We start from the raw sequence: 16,133 nt of genomic DNA, 5'->3' as shown, positions 1-16,133 counted from the left end.
GACTGCTCGCCAAGCCACTTACAGTACAGTCATGTGCTACATAATGATGTTTCTGTCCCCCTCGGACCACATGCATATGTCACGATGACCCCATAAGATCATAATGGAGCTGAAAAATTCCTGTCATCCGGTGCTGACACTGCAGCTATTGCAGAGTCATCACGAAACTCATGGCTCATTGTTTGTGGTGATGCTGGTGCGAGCAGACGTGGGCTGCCATTGTTATTAAAGTGTAGCACGCACAGTTACCTAGAGGACACAGTAACTCCCAAATGATGATGAGCAAGTATGTTGCCGGTTTATTTACGCTAAGGCACCTCTTAACCCTTTACTGGGGAGGAGCGACTGGTTTGTGCAAATGTGCTCTATGATGTTTGCACAATGACAAAATCAGCTCACCAGGCATTTCTCAGAATGTCTCCCCATCATTAAGTGACACATGACTGTGCCAGCTGGCTGACCTCAAGCAAGTTGCTTAATCTGGTTCTTTGTCTATAAAATGGGAATAGCAGTCATTGCAATATTAGGTTTTGGAACTCGGGCTGCTCTGAAATGTTGGTATTTTGTTGGTATAATACTGTTGATTTATTACCTAAAAACCCGAAATGTTTTATGTTTATGTTCAGATTAAGATCAACAATTTGTACTCAATTTATATGAAAACACACACTGTCACTCTGCAGATCTGTTCAGATCTGCCCCGTGCGAAACATCCATATTGAGCCACTGCAGGGTTCTTCTAGGCCAAGGACTTTTCAAAGGACCGAGTAGAGGGAAATGGACACGTGGAATCTCCAACTCTACAAGATCAAAGTAGAGAAAAAGTATCAAGTGTGCTTTCTTGGAGGACAAAACAATATACAGTTCATTAGCACTAAAAATGTGCAGGTGTTGCAAAATAAGCCCAGCTGTTCAAAAGAGCTCAAGTATTTCAAATAAGAAATGGGGTTTGGGCTCTGGCTGTGGCTGAGTGGGTTGAGTGCTTGCTTAGCATACACAAGGCACTGGGTTCAATCCTCAGCACTACATAGAAATAAAGGTATTGTGTCCATTTACAACTAAAAGAAAAAAAGAAAAAGAAACGGGGTTTGTGTGTGTCCTGTGTGGGGCTGGGAAGTGACCCTGGGGCCTTGCACGCGCCAAGTGCACACTCCACACTGGGCTACGTCCCTGGCCCGGAGGTGGAAGTGTGTGAAGAAGGATGCTTTGACTCTGTCCCCATCAGCAGTGGGGAAATGAAGGGAACGTCAGGGTGAAAGCAATAGAAGGGAGCTTCTCTGAAAGGGGGCGACGGGTCCCATGCACCTTAGCCACTGCCTAAGAATGGGAGCTTTGGCCACTGCCACTCTTTGACCCAAGGCATCTGGAATGACCAGACAGATGTGCCCAGAGGTTGGCTCAAGATGCATATCAAGAAATTATAGGCCTCTGCTGGGTTTGGTGATGCACACCTGTGATCCTAGCACCTCAGGAGGCTAAGACGGGAGGATCATAAGTTCAAGGCCAGCCTCAACAACTTAGCGACTCCCTAGGCAACTTACCAAGACCCTGTCTCAAAAAATAAAAGGGGCTGGAATGTGGCTCAATGGTTAAGTGCTCCTGGGTTCAACTCCTGGTACCCCCAAAGAGAGGGATCATAGGACTCTTGTTTCCTGGACAATTCATTCTGTTAACACGTTCATCACCAGGCATCTCACCCTGTTCCTTCTAAACATTCACCACCCGGCACAAGCTCCCGCCTCTTGTGCTGTTCTGGCTCTGAGTTATCTACATCTGTGTCTCCTGAATAGCAATTCTTTGTTGGGGGGGAAATGGTTTTTTTTAATTTGTTCTCTTTAGATATATATGACAACAGAGTGTATTTTGACATGGTGCACACATGGAGTATAACTTCCATTCTTGGGGTTGTACCTGATGTGGAGTTACTGGTGGTGTATTCACATATGAACATAGGAGAGTGACGTCCGGTTCATTGTACTGTCTTTCCCCCACCCTCCCTCCATTCGCCTTTGTCTGATCCAATGAATTTCTATCCCTCCTAGCATCTGCATATCAGAGAGAACACCTGGCCTTTGGTTTTCTGGGATCAGGATCTTTTTATTTCACTTAGCATATCATCTTCCATTCCATCCATTTAATGGCAAATGCCATAATTATTCTTTATGGCTCAGTAATATTTCATTGTGTATACATACCACATTTTCCTTATCCTGAACTGCAATTCTTAAGATCTCTAAATCCTTTTTACTTTTGCAGGTTTTGTGTGTGTCTCTGTGTGTTTCTGTGTGTGTGGCGCTGGGGATGGAATCCTGGGTTTATGTCCTAAGCAACAGCTCTGTAATTTTAACTTCCACTTCAATTTCAGTAGCCACCATGCGGCCAGTGGCTTCCATTTTGCCCTGAAGATGAAGAAGGAGCTCACCCACTGGCAAGGGCTCACTCAGGCTGTCACAGACTCACCTCAGGGTGGGGACTGCCTGCATTCCAGCCCCACCCTGTCCAGCTCTGCTAGGTCCTTGATGGAGGTCAGGGTGGAAGGCTACGGGATGGTCCAGATTCCTTTGACACAAGGCTTGGGTCAACCAGCCTGGAGGACCGCCCTAGGGGAAAGGCCCTATTTTGGCTCCACCTATTTATTGGTCAGGAACACTTTGAGTGACAGGGCTCCCCGATGATCTTTTTTGGTTTTCTCCCTCCCGCCTCGTTCTGTTCTCAGCCAGCTCCTGATTTGCAGATGCTCCAGGAATGCCAGCCTCCTGGTGTACCTCGCAGCCTTGAGCTCCTCAGATACCCCCCAGCTCCTCACCCCGCCTGCCACCACCCCACGCTGCCCGTCTCCTAGAAATCCTCCCCGCTCACCTTGCTTCAGGGCAACTCTGCCATTCTGTTTCAAGATTAATCTCAGACTGGCATAGCACCACTCTGTGACATGCATCTGTAATCCCAGTGGCTCTGGAGGCTGAGGCAGGAGGATCGCAAGTTCGAGCCCAGTCTCAAAGTAAGAAATAAAAAATGGAGGCTTGGTATGTAGCTCAATGGTACAGGGGATTCCCACCACTGCAAAACTATAAATAAACAAAATGAAAAACGGGAACTGTGGTTGTGGCTTAGTGGTTGAGCACCCCCGGGTTCAATTCTTGTTACACACCAAAATAAAAAAAATTTAAAAAGTACAAAACTAATCTCAAAGGCCACCTTTCCTTGAAGGCTTTCCCAAGCACTCTGTTACTGCACATATTCAATATTCTGTTTTATACACACACGTTATACACACATATTTTGGGGGCACTATGCTGGGGATTTAATCAAGGGGGTGCTATACTACTAAGCTAATATCACACCTTTTTTAAATTCAACTTTATTTTTTGCAGTGCTCGGGATGGAACCCATGGCCTCATGCATGCTAGGCAAGTGCTCTGCCACTGAGCCACATCCCCAGCCCTTCTTATTTTTTATTTTGAGGCAGCTCTCGCTAAGTTGTTTAGGGTCTTGCTAAGTTGCTGAGGCTGGCTTTGAACTTGAGGCCCCCCCGCCTCAGCCTCTGGGATCACAGGTGTGTGTCATCACGTCTAGCCCCCACCCCTCCTTTTTTTGTTGTTTGTCTTCGCTAAGTGGCCAAGGCTGGCCTTGAACTTGTGATCCTCTTCCTCAGCCTCCGAGTAGCTGGGGATATAGGTGCACCCACCACCCCTAGCCTCGTGTCCTATTTTAACATGTACACACAATTTTTCTTTTTTCTTTTTTTATATTTAGTCACAGGATTGAAGCCAGTGGTGCTTGACCGTTCAGCCACATCCCAGTTCTTTTTCTTTTTAAAATTTCTTCTGTTTTGGTGGTGCTTTGGGATGGAGCCCAGATCCTGGCGCCCGACAAGCCAACCCTTAACCACTGAGCCACGTTCCCTTAGTCTCTGTGTTGAGACAGGGTCTTCCTGAATTGCCCAGGGTCGTCCTGAGCGTGGGGTCCTCCTGCCTCCGTTTCTCCCGCTTCCTTTTTTTTCCTTTCTCCTTCTGTGCTGGGCTTGAACCCAGGGTCTTGCCTGCGCTCAGCAAGTGCCCCACCCCTGAGCTCCGCCCCCTTCCCTCCCTAATCTGAAGAAAACCCCACCCCCTGTCAACTGCCAACCCTTTGGCTAGGCTCACAGCCCCCAGGTGGCCTCTGCAACACCCTTCCTTGGTGACTAGCCACAGGAGGTGGGAGTCCACTAGGTCCTGGAGAAGGCAGCGGCTCCCTGAGCCAGACCCTGCCCAGCCTCTCTGCCTCCTCTCCTTCCCGTAGAACCTTCTTGTGGCCCTGAGCCCAGAAGGCAGAGCTGGGGAGCTGCCCCTCCACCCTCTTCAGGGCCAGCTTTGAATCAGCCCGATTCCTTCCTCCAGTGTTGTTCCTGCACGGTGGCAGCCCAGGAGAAGGTGGGCCAGGGGCAGGCGGCCAGCACATTTGATTCTGGTAACAATTTTGGCGAGCCAGGCAGGAGAGAGGTGTCCTCCCGGGGGAGCTCTGGGTTCCTACAGTTAGGAGCCACGATCTCTCATGGAAAGGTGACTTGCCTGCCCCAGGTCCCACACTTGGGACTTTAGGGACATCCTGGAAGCTCTAGTGAGTTTTCTGTTGGGGATTCTCCCATCTTTTCTGTCCCCAGCATCAGCCGCCTGTAAACACTTTATTGGTGGAAGGAAATGGTCTTCGTCTTTTGGGGAGCTGATGGGCCCCAGGCTGAACATGTCGAACCAGGGTGCACACCACACATCTGTCTCCACCACTTGAGGCTTTAGTAGGTGTTTGGAACTCGCACGGGTCATTTTACAGTATATCCTGGTAGGAGTAAGCTCTCTCCGTGGTTAGGGGCACTTCTCTCCCCCCATAATATTGGACTGGGGATGGAACCCAAGGCAGGTCTACTACAGAACTGTGTCCACAACCCTATTTATTTTTTATATTTTGAGACAAGGTCTTGCTGAGTTGCCTAGGGCCTTGCTAAGCCGCTGAGGCTGGCCTTGAACTTGCGATTCTCCTGCCTCTGCCTCCCCAGCCCCTGGAACTAAAGGCATGCACCATGAGTTTTTAAGCTTTTCCTACGCCTTTTTGGACCAACCCCCAAAGGAAACAGAGCACATTTAATGTGCATTGATGGCTCTGTTGTGTTAATTCAGCGGCTTGCAGGAAGGCACGCGCTCCAAATGAAGGAAATTATCTAATTTAAAAAGCTGTATAAACTTGTATAAAACAACTGGCTCTGCTATCAACTGTCACGAAAATACTTGGTCATTTGATTTAGTACTTACATATTTTTTTTGCCAGGGAAACATTGAAATAATATGACTCCAGCGAAAACATGGTTTCATTGTGTTACCAAGTGCCGTATTGATTTACTGAAGCTGATGATTTGGAAAAGGGATTGCCCTCTTTCGATTAGTATTTCCAGAGTCTTCATGAATTCGAATGCTGTATTGTAGGCTGATTATATCAATTGGAAAACATAACCTAAAACTTACAGCACTCTAGATCAGAGGACCAGTTCGCATGCTTTAGTGTCTGGCATCTGTCTGCCTCATGAGATGGCCCTGGATGGACATCACACCTCTGTAATTGCTACGAGGTGTTAGATTAGTTGGATGTAATTACCTTTTTTTTTGTTTGTTTTTGCGGTGCTGAGAATTGAACCCAGGGCCTTGTGCTTGTGAGGCAAGCACTGTACCAACTGAGCTATCTCCCCAGTCCGTAATTACATTTTGAAGTAATTGTGACCACAAAGCATTCTTTCCAAAGAAGACCCCTGGGCTGGGGATGTGGCTCAGTGGTAGAGTGCTTGCCTGGCATGCACAAGACTCTGGGTTTGGTCCCCAGCCGAGAGAGAGAGAGGAGAGAGAGAGGAGAGAGAGAGGAGAGAGAGAGAGAGAGGAGAGAGAGAGAGAGAGAGGAGAGGGGAGGGAGACATACGGAGGGGAGGGAGAGGGAGAGGGAGAGGGAGAGAGAGAGAGAGAGAGATATTGGAGAGAGAGAGATTGGAAAGAAAGGTCTTGTCAGCCAGTCAATGGTATTTCTGAAAGTTGGTTCATACAGAGTATCCTTGGCCTTTAATTTATTTTGTTGTACCAAGGTTTGAACCCAGGGGCCCTCAACCACTGAGCCACACCCCAAGTCCTTTTTATTTTTTATTTTAAGACAGAGTCTTGCTAAGTTGCTTAAAGCCTCACTAAATTACTGAGGCCAGCCTCAAACTTGTGATCCTCCTGCCTCAGCCTCCCAAGATTCTGGGATTACAGGTGTGCCCAGGGAGACTCCTGTCTCAAAATAAAAACATAAAAAGGACTCAGTGATAAAGCACCCCTGGATTCAATCCCCAGTACCAACAAATAAAATAAATAAAATAGAAAGGGGTTGTAGCTCAATGGTAGATCATTTGCTTAACATGGTCAAGGCCCTGGGATTGATCCCCAGTATCCCCCGACACACAATAAAACCAAACAGCTCAGTAAGTTTACAGTATTTAATCAATATGCAAAAATCAATTGTACTTTACTATCATTGAACAATCCAAAATAAAATTGAGAAAGGAATTCCATTTAAAAAATAAAATACTTAACGGTGTGTGTGTGTGTGTGTGTGTGTGTGTGTGTGTGTGTGTGTTTTGCTAGGAATCAAACTGAGAGTCTGGTGCTTACTAGGCAAGCACTCCCCACTGAGCCACGTCCCCAGCCCCTTGTGTTTTTTATTTTGAGACAGGGTCTGGCTAGGTTGCTCAGGCTGATCTCAAACTTTCTTCCTTGTGCCTCAGCCTCCAGAGTGGCTGGGATTACAGGCCTGTACCACCACACCTGACTAAGAAGAGTCTTTTCAACAAATGTCGCTGGGATAATGGACTATCCACCAAAATAAAATCCTGAACTCAGCCAGGCATGGTGGTGCATGTCTGTAGTTCCAGGTACTGGGGAGGCTGAGGAGGAGAACAGCCTGAGCCCCGAGTTGGAGACCAGTCTGGGCATAGCGAGACACTGTGTTAGAAGAAAGAGGAAAAAAAAAAAAAAAAAAAAAAAGCAAACAAACCTAATTAGAGCGGATCTAAACGTAAGACTTGAAACTATAAAACTCTTGAGAGAAAACAGGTATCAATTGTGTGTGTGGCGATGGGTACTGGGGCCCTTTACCACGGAGCCACAGACCCAGCCCTTTTTATTCTTTATTTTGAGACAGGGTTTCCCTAAATTGCCCACGCTGGCCTTGAACTTGTGATCCTCTCGCCTCCGCTTCTTGAGTTGCTGGGATAACAGGCATGCACCACTGCACCTGGCTATTTATTTATTTTGGGGGGATACCATTGACTGAACCCAGGAGCACTTAACTGCTGAGCCACGTCCCGAGCTCTTTTTATTTTTAATTTTGAGGGACAGTCTTGCTGAGTTCCTGAGGCTGGCTTTGAACTTGCCATTTTGCTGTCTTAGCCTCCAGAGAATTGGGATTCTAGGCCAGGTATTATCACAATTTCTTAAGATAGAAACGGAGGTTGTTGATTTAAGATTTTTTTCCCCCACGAGGCTCCGAGGCACACGCCTGTAATCTCCGTGGCTGGGGAGGCTGAGGCAGGAGGATCCCAAGATCAAAGCCAGTCTCAGGGCCCTGGCGGTGGGTTTGCGGGCCTGGCTCGCAGGTCCCAGCGGGTGGCGTGGAAGGGTCCTGTCCAGGGCAGTATGGCCACAGCAGCCTCGCCTGGGACCCTGACTTGAGGCGAAGAGGATGCCGGGTCAGCAGGCTCTCTCGAGAGTGGAGGGCGACGGACTGGGAACCTCTACCACGGGAGGGGAGGCCGCGTGGAGAGGAAGAGCCTGCAGTTACCTCAGTGCCTGCGACGGCCGCCCGTCCACCCTTTCTCTCGGCTCTCTCTTCATCCTGAACTTTCCGCCTCACCCCCTCCTGTTTCTCTCCAGCGTCTCCAGCATTAAATGGAGCATCTCCTACAGGAGGGTTTCAGTGTGCCTCGGAAGGAGCTGTGACTCGGTGAGAGCCAGTTGGTGACCTCTTTCAGCTGGAGACATCGCCCAGAGAAGACCTCATAGGTGTGCCAAGAAGCCAGAGCCTCTGTCGCAGAAAGTTCACCGAAAGGTACAGCAGCTGCGCTCCGGATCCTGGGTGCGCCTTCTGCCATCCCGGCTGCAGCTCTTCAAGTCCTTCAAGTCGCCTGCCTGGTCATCGGCGCCCCGGTTTTCTGTCCCGAGAGCATGGCGGTGCTTCAGATACTTCCGTGCACCTGGGAATCGAGGCGTCTGCTAGTTGAGAAGCATTGAGGATCATTTGAAGAACACAGGAGAAGCGAGGCCTGAGCTTCCGGTTTAAGGCAGGTGCCTTGCATTGCAAATGGGTGAGAGGAGAGAAGAGCTGCTTCATGAGATTGTCTCACATTTTTCCTGAAAGCGCCCCACACAGTAGGCAGGTGCTTGGATCCTCTCCCTGAAGGTCTTCATCCTGAAGGCCAGATGTGTCCAGATGTTGGCCGCAAGGCTGTCAGCTCCTTTAAGCCCTCATCTTGGCTGCAGTTTTTCCTCCCTCGATGCAAAGCAAGAAAATGCAGTTGGGGTGACTGCGTTGGAGCTCCAGGCAGCTGCTCAGAGGAGGAGGCGAGTGGTGAGTTGTTTGGACTTAAAGCGACCGCTCCTGAACACCAGGGGGCTGCCTGGAGGAGGAGCGCAGTGGGTCGCTTGGTCTCCAGTGGCCGCACCAGAGCTCCGGGCGGCTGCCCGGAGGAGGCGTGCAGCGGGTCACATGGACTCAGAGCGACTCAGAGTGACTCACAGTTACCGCTCCTGAACACCCGGGGGGCTACCTGGAGGAGGAGGAGGAATGGGGCGGGTCACTTGGACTTGGAGTGACTGCCCAGGGCTATGGGCGGTTGGCGGGAGGAGGAGGCTCGCAGTGAGTTGCTTGGACTCCTAGTGACCGCACGGGAACACCGGGCGGCTGTCTGGAGGAAGAGGCGTGCGGCGGGTCTCTGGGACTCGGAGCAATTGTACAGGGCTCCAGGTGGCTGCTCAGAGGAGGGGCCGCATAACCAGGCGATTAGGTGCAGAGCAGGGTCCCAGGACCTAGGAGTCTTCTTGGTGGAAGAGCCGCACAGAGACACGCTTAGGGCGGAGCAAAGGTTCCAGGACTGCAGGCAGATTATCTGAGGAGAGGCAGCCTAAGGAGACTCGTCTGCAAAGGGTGAGGCTCCCAGGCCCTGGAGGTAGGGCCGGGCAGTAGTTGTAGATTGAGGGGAACCTCTAGGAGGGGAACCAACCAGCGAGACCTCCCCACCAGGTGAGTCCTCCCTGCCGGGTGAGGTTTTCCCACAAGGACGGTAAAACCAGAAACACAGGCCCAAACAGGCCTTGCCTCAGCCTGCAGCCTAGTTACCCTTTGGATGACCATTGGTCAACAAGTGGAGGCACCTCTGCCCACTAGCAGGGAATATACCCCACCTGAAGGCCACCACCCCTAGAGAGGCAGCTTCCTTGTGGAGCACCGCATTATCAACTTCCTCCAAGACTTCAGCCCACTGAAGGCTAAGAGGGGATATACTAGAAATCTTCAGGGACATTATAAGTCAATAGAGGAAATCTGCAATATCTCAGCGGTCCACTGATACCTGAACAACATGAGAAAACAAGGGAAGAATATGCCCCAAACAAATGTAGATGTTACATCAATAAAACCCAATGACAGCATGGCAGAAGAAATGACAGAAAAGGAGTTCAGAATGTACATAATTAAAATGATCAGGGAAGCAAACGATGAGATGAAAGAGCAAATGCAGGCATTGAATGACCGCACCAATCGACAGTTAAAAGAGCAAATACAGGAAGCAAAAGATCATTTCAATAAAGAGTTAGAGATATTGAAGAAAAACCCAACAGAAATCCTTGAAATGAAGGAAACAATAAACCAAATTAAGAACTCCATAGAAAGCATATCCAATAGGATAGAACACCTGGAAGACAGAACCTCAGACATTGAAGACAAAATATTTAACCTTGAAAACAAAGTTGCCCAAACAGAGAAGATGGTAAGAAATCATGAACAGAATCTACAAGAACTATGGGATATCATGAAAAGGCCAAATTTAAGAATTATTGGCATTGAGGAAGGCTTAGAGAAACAAACCAAAGGAATGAACAATCTATTCAATGAAATAATATCAGAAAATTTCCCAAATCTGAAGAATGAAATGGAAAATCAAGTCCAAGAGGCTTATAGGACTCCAAATACACAAAATTACAACAGACCCACACCAAGGCACATTATAATGAAAATACCTAACATACAAAATAAAGACAGAATTTTAAAGGCTGTGAGAGAAAAGAACCAAATTACATTCAGGGGGAAACCAATACAGATATCAGCAGATTTTTCAATCCAGACCCTAAAAGCTAGAAGGGCCTGGAACAACATTTTTCAAGCTCTGAAAGAAAATGAATGCCAACCAAGAATCTTATACCCAGCAAAACTTACCTTCAAATTTGACGATGAAATAAAATCCTTCCATGATAAACAAAAGCTAAAAGAATTTACAAAAAGAAAGCCAGCATTACAGAACATTCTCGGCAAAATATTCCATGAGGAAGAGATGAAAAACAAAGAAGCAAATCAGAAAAGGGAGGAATTATCCTAAAGGAATTGTCAAATAAAGGAGGAACCAAGTCATGTCAAATAAATAAATAAAGTTTTAAAAATGAACCAAACGACCGGGAAACCAAATCATATCTCAATAATAACCCTGAATATTAATGGCCTGAATTCATCAATCAAAAGACATAGACTGGCAGATTGGATTAAAAAGAAAGATCCAACAATATGTTGCCTGCAAGAGACTCACCTCATAGAAAAAGATACCCATAGACTAAAGGTGAAAGGATGGGGAAAAACATACCATGCACATGGACTCAGCAAAAAAGCTGGAGTATCCATCCTCATTTCAGATAGTGTGGACTTCAAGCCAAAGTTAGTCAGAAGGGATAAAGAAGGCCATTTCATACTGCTTAAGGGAAGCATAAATCAGCAAGATATAACAATCATAAACATCTATGCCCCAAACAGTGGCTCATCTATGTATGTCAAACAAATCCTTCTCAATTTCAGAAACCAAATAGACCATAACACAATAATACTAGGTGATTTTAACACACCTCTCTCACCACTGGACAGATCCTCCAAACAAAAATTGAACAAAGAAACCATAGATCTCAATAACACAATCAATAATTTAGACTTAATGGACATTTATAGAATATACCATCCAACCAAGAGCGAATACACTTTCTTCTCAGCAGCACACGGATCCTTCTCTAAAATAGACCATATATTATGCCACAAAGCTAATGTTAGCAAATACAAGAGGATAGAGACACTACCTTGTATTCTATCAGATCATAATGGATTGAAGTTAGAAATAAATGAGAGTAAAAAACAGAAACTATTCCAACACCTGGAGATTAAACAATATGCTATTATATGATGAATGGATAACAGAAGATATTAGGAAGGAAATTAAAAAATTCTTAGAGGTAAATGAAAACAAAGAAACATCATATCAAAATCTCTGGGACACTATGAAAGCAGTACTTAGAGGGAAATTTATTTCATGGAGCGCATTTAATAAAAGAAGTAAAACTCAACAAATAAACGACCTAACACTACAGCTCAAAGCCCTAGAAAAAGAAGAACAGACCAGCACCAAAAGTAGTAGAAGACAGGAAATAGTTAAACTCAGAGCTGAAATCAACGAAATTGAAACAAAAGAAACAATACAAAAAATTGACAAAATAAATAGTTGGTTCTTTGAAAAAATAAACAAAATTGATAAACCTTTAGCCACACTAACAAAGAGAAGACGAGAGAAAACCCAAATCACTAAAATTCGGAATGAACAAGGAAATATCACAACAGACACGACTGAAATACAAAACATAATTAGAAGCTATTTTGAAAATCTATACTCCAAAAAAATAGAAAATTTTGAAGACATTGACAGGTTTCTAGAGACATATGAATTGCCTAAACTGAACGAGGAGGACATACACAATTTAAATGGACAAATTTCAAGTACTGAAATAGAAGAAGTCATCAAAAGCCTACCAACAAAGAAAAGTCCGGGACCAGATGGGTTCTCAGCCGAGTTCTACAAAACCTTTAAAGAAGAGCTCATTCCAATACTTCTCAAAGTATTCCACAAAATAGAAGAGGAGGGAACCCTCCCAAACTCATTCTATGAAGCCAATATCACCCTGATACCTAAACCAGACAGAGACACATCGAGGAAAGAAAATTTCAGACCAATATCCTTAATGAACATCGACGCAAAAATTCTCAACAAAATTTTAGCAAATCGCATACAAAAACATATTAAAAAGATAGTGCACCATGATCAAGTGGGTTTCATCCCAGGGATGCAAGGTTGGTTCAACATCAGGAAATCAATAAATGTAATTCACCATATTAATAGACTTAAAGTCAAGAATCACATGATTATTTTGATAGATGCAGAAAAAGCAGTCGATAAAATACAGCATCCCTTCATGCTCAAAACACTAGAAAAAATAGGGATAGTGGGATCATTCCTTAACATTGTAAAGGCCATCTATGCTAAGCCCATGGCTAATATCATTCTAAATGGTGAAAAACTGAAAGCATTCCCCCTAAAAACTGGAACAAGGCAGGGATGACCTCTTTCACCTCTTCTATTCAATATCGTCCTTGAAACTCTAGCCGGAGCAATTAGACAGACCAAAGAAATTAAAGGGATACGAATAGGAAAAGAAGAACTTAAACTATCCCTATTTGCTGATGATATGATTATATAATTAGAGGAACCAGGAAATTCCACCAGAAAACTTTTGGAACTCATAAGTGAATTCAGTAAAGTAGCGGGATATAAGATCAATGCACATAAATCTAATGCATTTTTATATATAAGTGATGAATCTTTGGAAAGAATAATCAGGAAAACTACCCCATTCACAATAGCCTCGAAAAAAATAAAATACTTGGGAATCAATCTCACAAAAGAGGTGAAAGACCTCTACAATGAGAACTACAGAACACTAAAGAAAGAAATTAAAGAAAACCTTAGAAGATGGAAAGATCTCCCATGTTCTTGGATAGGCAGAATTAATATTGTCAAAATGGCCATACTACCTAAAGTGCTATACAGATTCAATGCAATTCCAATTAAAATCCCAATGACGTACCTTACAGAAATAGAGCAAGCAATTATGAAATTCATCTGGAAGAATAAGAAACCCAGAATAGCTAAAGCAATCCTTAGCAGGAAGAGTGAAACAGGGGGTATCGCAATACCAGATCTTCAACTCTACTACAAAGCAATAGTAACAAAAACGGCATGGTATTGGTACCAAAATAGAAAGGTAGATCAATGGTACAGAATAGAGGACATGGACACAAACCCAAATAAATACAATTTTCTCATACTAGACAAAGGGGCCAAAAATTTGCAATGGAGAAAAGATAGCCTCTTCAACAAATGGTGCTGGGAGAATTGGAAATCCATATGCAATAGAATGAAACTAAACCCATATCTCTCACCATGCACGAAACTAAACTCAAAATGGATTAAGGACCTCAGAATCAGACCAGAGACCCTGCAAATTATAGAAGAAAAAGTAGGTCCAGATCTTCAACATGTCGGCTTAGGATCAGACTTCCTCAACAGCACTCCCATAGCACAAGAAATAAAAGCAAGAATCAATAACTGGGATAGATTCAAACTAAAAAGCTTTCTCTCAGCAAAGGAAACTATCAGCAATGCGAAGAGAGAGCCTACAGAGTGGGAGAAAATCTTTGCCAATCATACTTCAGATAGAGCATTAATCTCCAGAATCTATAAAGAACTCAAAAAACTCTACACCAAGAATGCAAATAATCCAATCAACAAATGGGCTAAGGAAATGAATAGACACTTCACAGAAGAAGATCTACAAGCAATCAGCAAACATATGGAAAAATGTTCAACATCTCTAGTAGTAAGAGAAATGCAAATCAAAACTACACTAAGATTCCATCTCACCCCAATTAGAATGGCGATTATCAAGAATACAAGCAACAATAGGTGTTGGCGAGGATGTGGGGGAAAAGGTACACTCATACATTGCTGGTGGGGCTGCAAATTAGTGCAGCCACTCTGGAAAGCAGTGTGGAGATTCCTTAGAAAACTTGGAATGGAACCACCATTTGACCCAGCTATCCCACTCCTTGGCCTATACCCAAAGGACTTAAAATCAGCATACTACAGGGATACAGCCACATCAATGTTCATAGCTGCTCAATTCACAATAGCCAGATTGTGGAACCAACCTAGATGTCCTTCAATTGATGAATGGATAAAGAAACTGTGGTATATATATACAATGGAATATTACTCAGCTATAAAGAATGATAAAATTATGGCATTTGCAGGCAAATGGATGAAATTGGAGAATATCATGCTAAGTGAGATAAGCCAATCTCAAAAAACCAAAGGTCGAATGATATCACTAATAAGTGGATGAGGACACATAAAGGGGGGAGGGAAGGGTTAGTGTTAGGGTTAGAGTTAGGGTTAGGGAGGGGGTCAAGAATGGAGGAAGGAAGGACTGTATAGAGGGAAAAGAGGGGTGGGAGGGGTGGGGGGAAGGGAAAAAACAACAGAATGAATCAAACAACATTACCCGATGTAAATTTATGATTACACAAATGGTACGCCTTTACGCCATGTACAAGCAGAGAAACAACATGTATCCCATTTGTTTACAATAAAAAAAAAAAAATGCAGTTGGCCTTGTACCCATCCTTCTCCCTCCACGGTCCCAGCAGCTGCAAACCAAAACTACGAGGAAAGAAACTGTATCTCTGTGGACAGATACTTGTCACTGTTTCCCAGATCGGACAGTATTAGAGAATCACACTGCCGTTTCATGGCATTAGGGGTCAGCAACCATCCATACAGGCAGAAGATATGCACGAACTCGGCATTTTTAAGAGACTTGAGTATGTGAGGACTTGGTGTTCTCGGTGGACTTAGAACCAGTCTCCTGTGTATTTCCTGTGATGTTTCTGATCTCCAGACTTGAGAACCTTCAGGACTTCACTGTGAGTCAGTCCCATGGCAACGTGGCAGGCGGGCAGGCGGAGCTGGCGGGCGGAACCTCAGTGGGGGCTTGTAAGACCACATCCCTCACCGCACCCCAGCAGAGAAGGGAGCCCTCTGCCCGTGCTGTCAGTTTATCTCGTGTTTTATAACAAGATCATGACTCGTGAAGTCTTGCAGACATTCTGAGTCATCCCAAGAAGTTTGGGGAGCATGAGATGTCTTTCTGTTTTGTCTTCCACATGGAGTCTCCTTTGGGAAGGGGCTACTCAAAGAAGCCCTTGTTCCTGTTTTACCTTCTGCCACAGGAGGACACAAGAAGGTTTTCAGAAGTGGGCATCTGACTTGCAGCCTCCAGAATTTGAGAGATAAAACTTGTGCTCTAAATTGAAAAAAAAAAAAAAAAAAAAAAAAAGCCAGCCTTAGCAACTTGGCAAGGCCCTAAGCAACTCAGTGAGACCATATCTCTAAATAAAATATTTTTTAAAAAGGGCTGAGGATGTGACTCAGTGGTTGAGTGCTCTGGGTTCAATCCCCCATACCAAAAAAAAAATGTTTCCCCTAAAATATGCATTTATGTAATATATTGAATTTTCTTTCTTTTAAAATTATGCAATATATTTCTAGGGCTGGGGAGATAGCTCAGTTGGTAGAGTGCTTGCCTCGCAAGCACAAGGCCCTGGGTTCAATTCCCAGCACCGCACACACACACACACACACACAAAAAAAATTCCGAGTATTGCTTTAGCTATCCCACACTTTTGATGTCATATTTTAATTTTCTTTTTTTATTAAATTATTATTTTTTTTAACTTTTTTTAAGTTGTTGATTGACCTTTATTTTATTAATTTACTTATATGCTGTGCTGAGAATCGCACACAGTGCCTCACACATGCTAGGCAAGTGCTCTACCCCTGAGCCACAACCCCAGCCCCTAATTAAATTATTTTTATTTTTATAGGCTGCATTTTTGATTCACTGTACACAAATGGGGTACAACTTTTCATTTCTATGGTGTACATG

The sequence above is a fragment of the Sciurus vulgaris genome (genome assembly GCF_902686455.1).
Source record: "Sciurus vulgaris genome assembly, chromosome: 18".
Classification (NCBI taxonomy): Eukaryota; Metazoa; Chordata; class Mammalia; order Rodentia; family Sciuridae; genus Sciurus; species Sciurus vulgaris.
The sequence above is the reverse complement of the archived record's forward strand: the minus strand, read 5'-3'. Positions refer to the sequence as shown.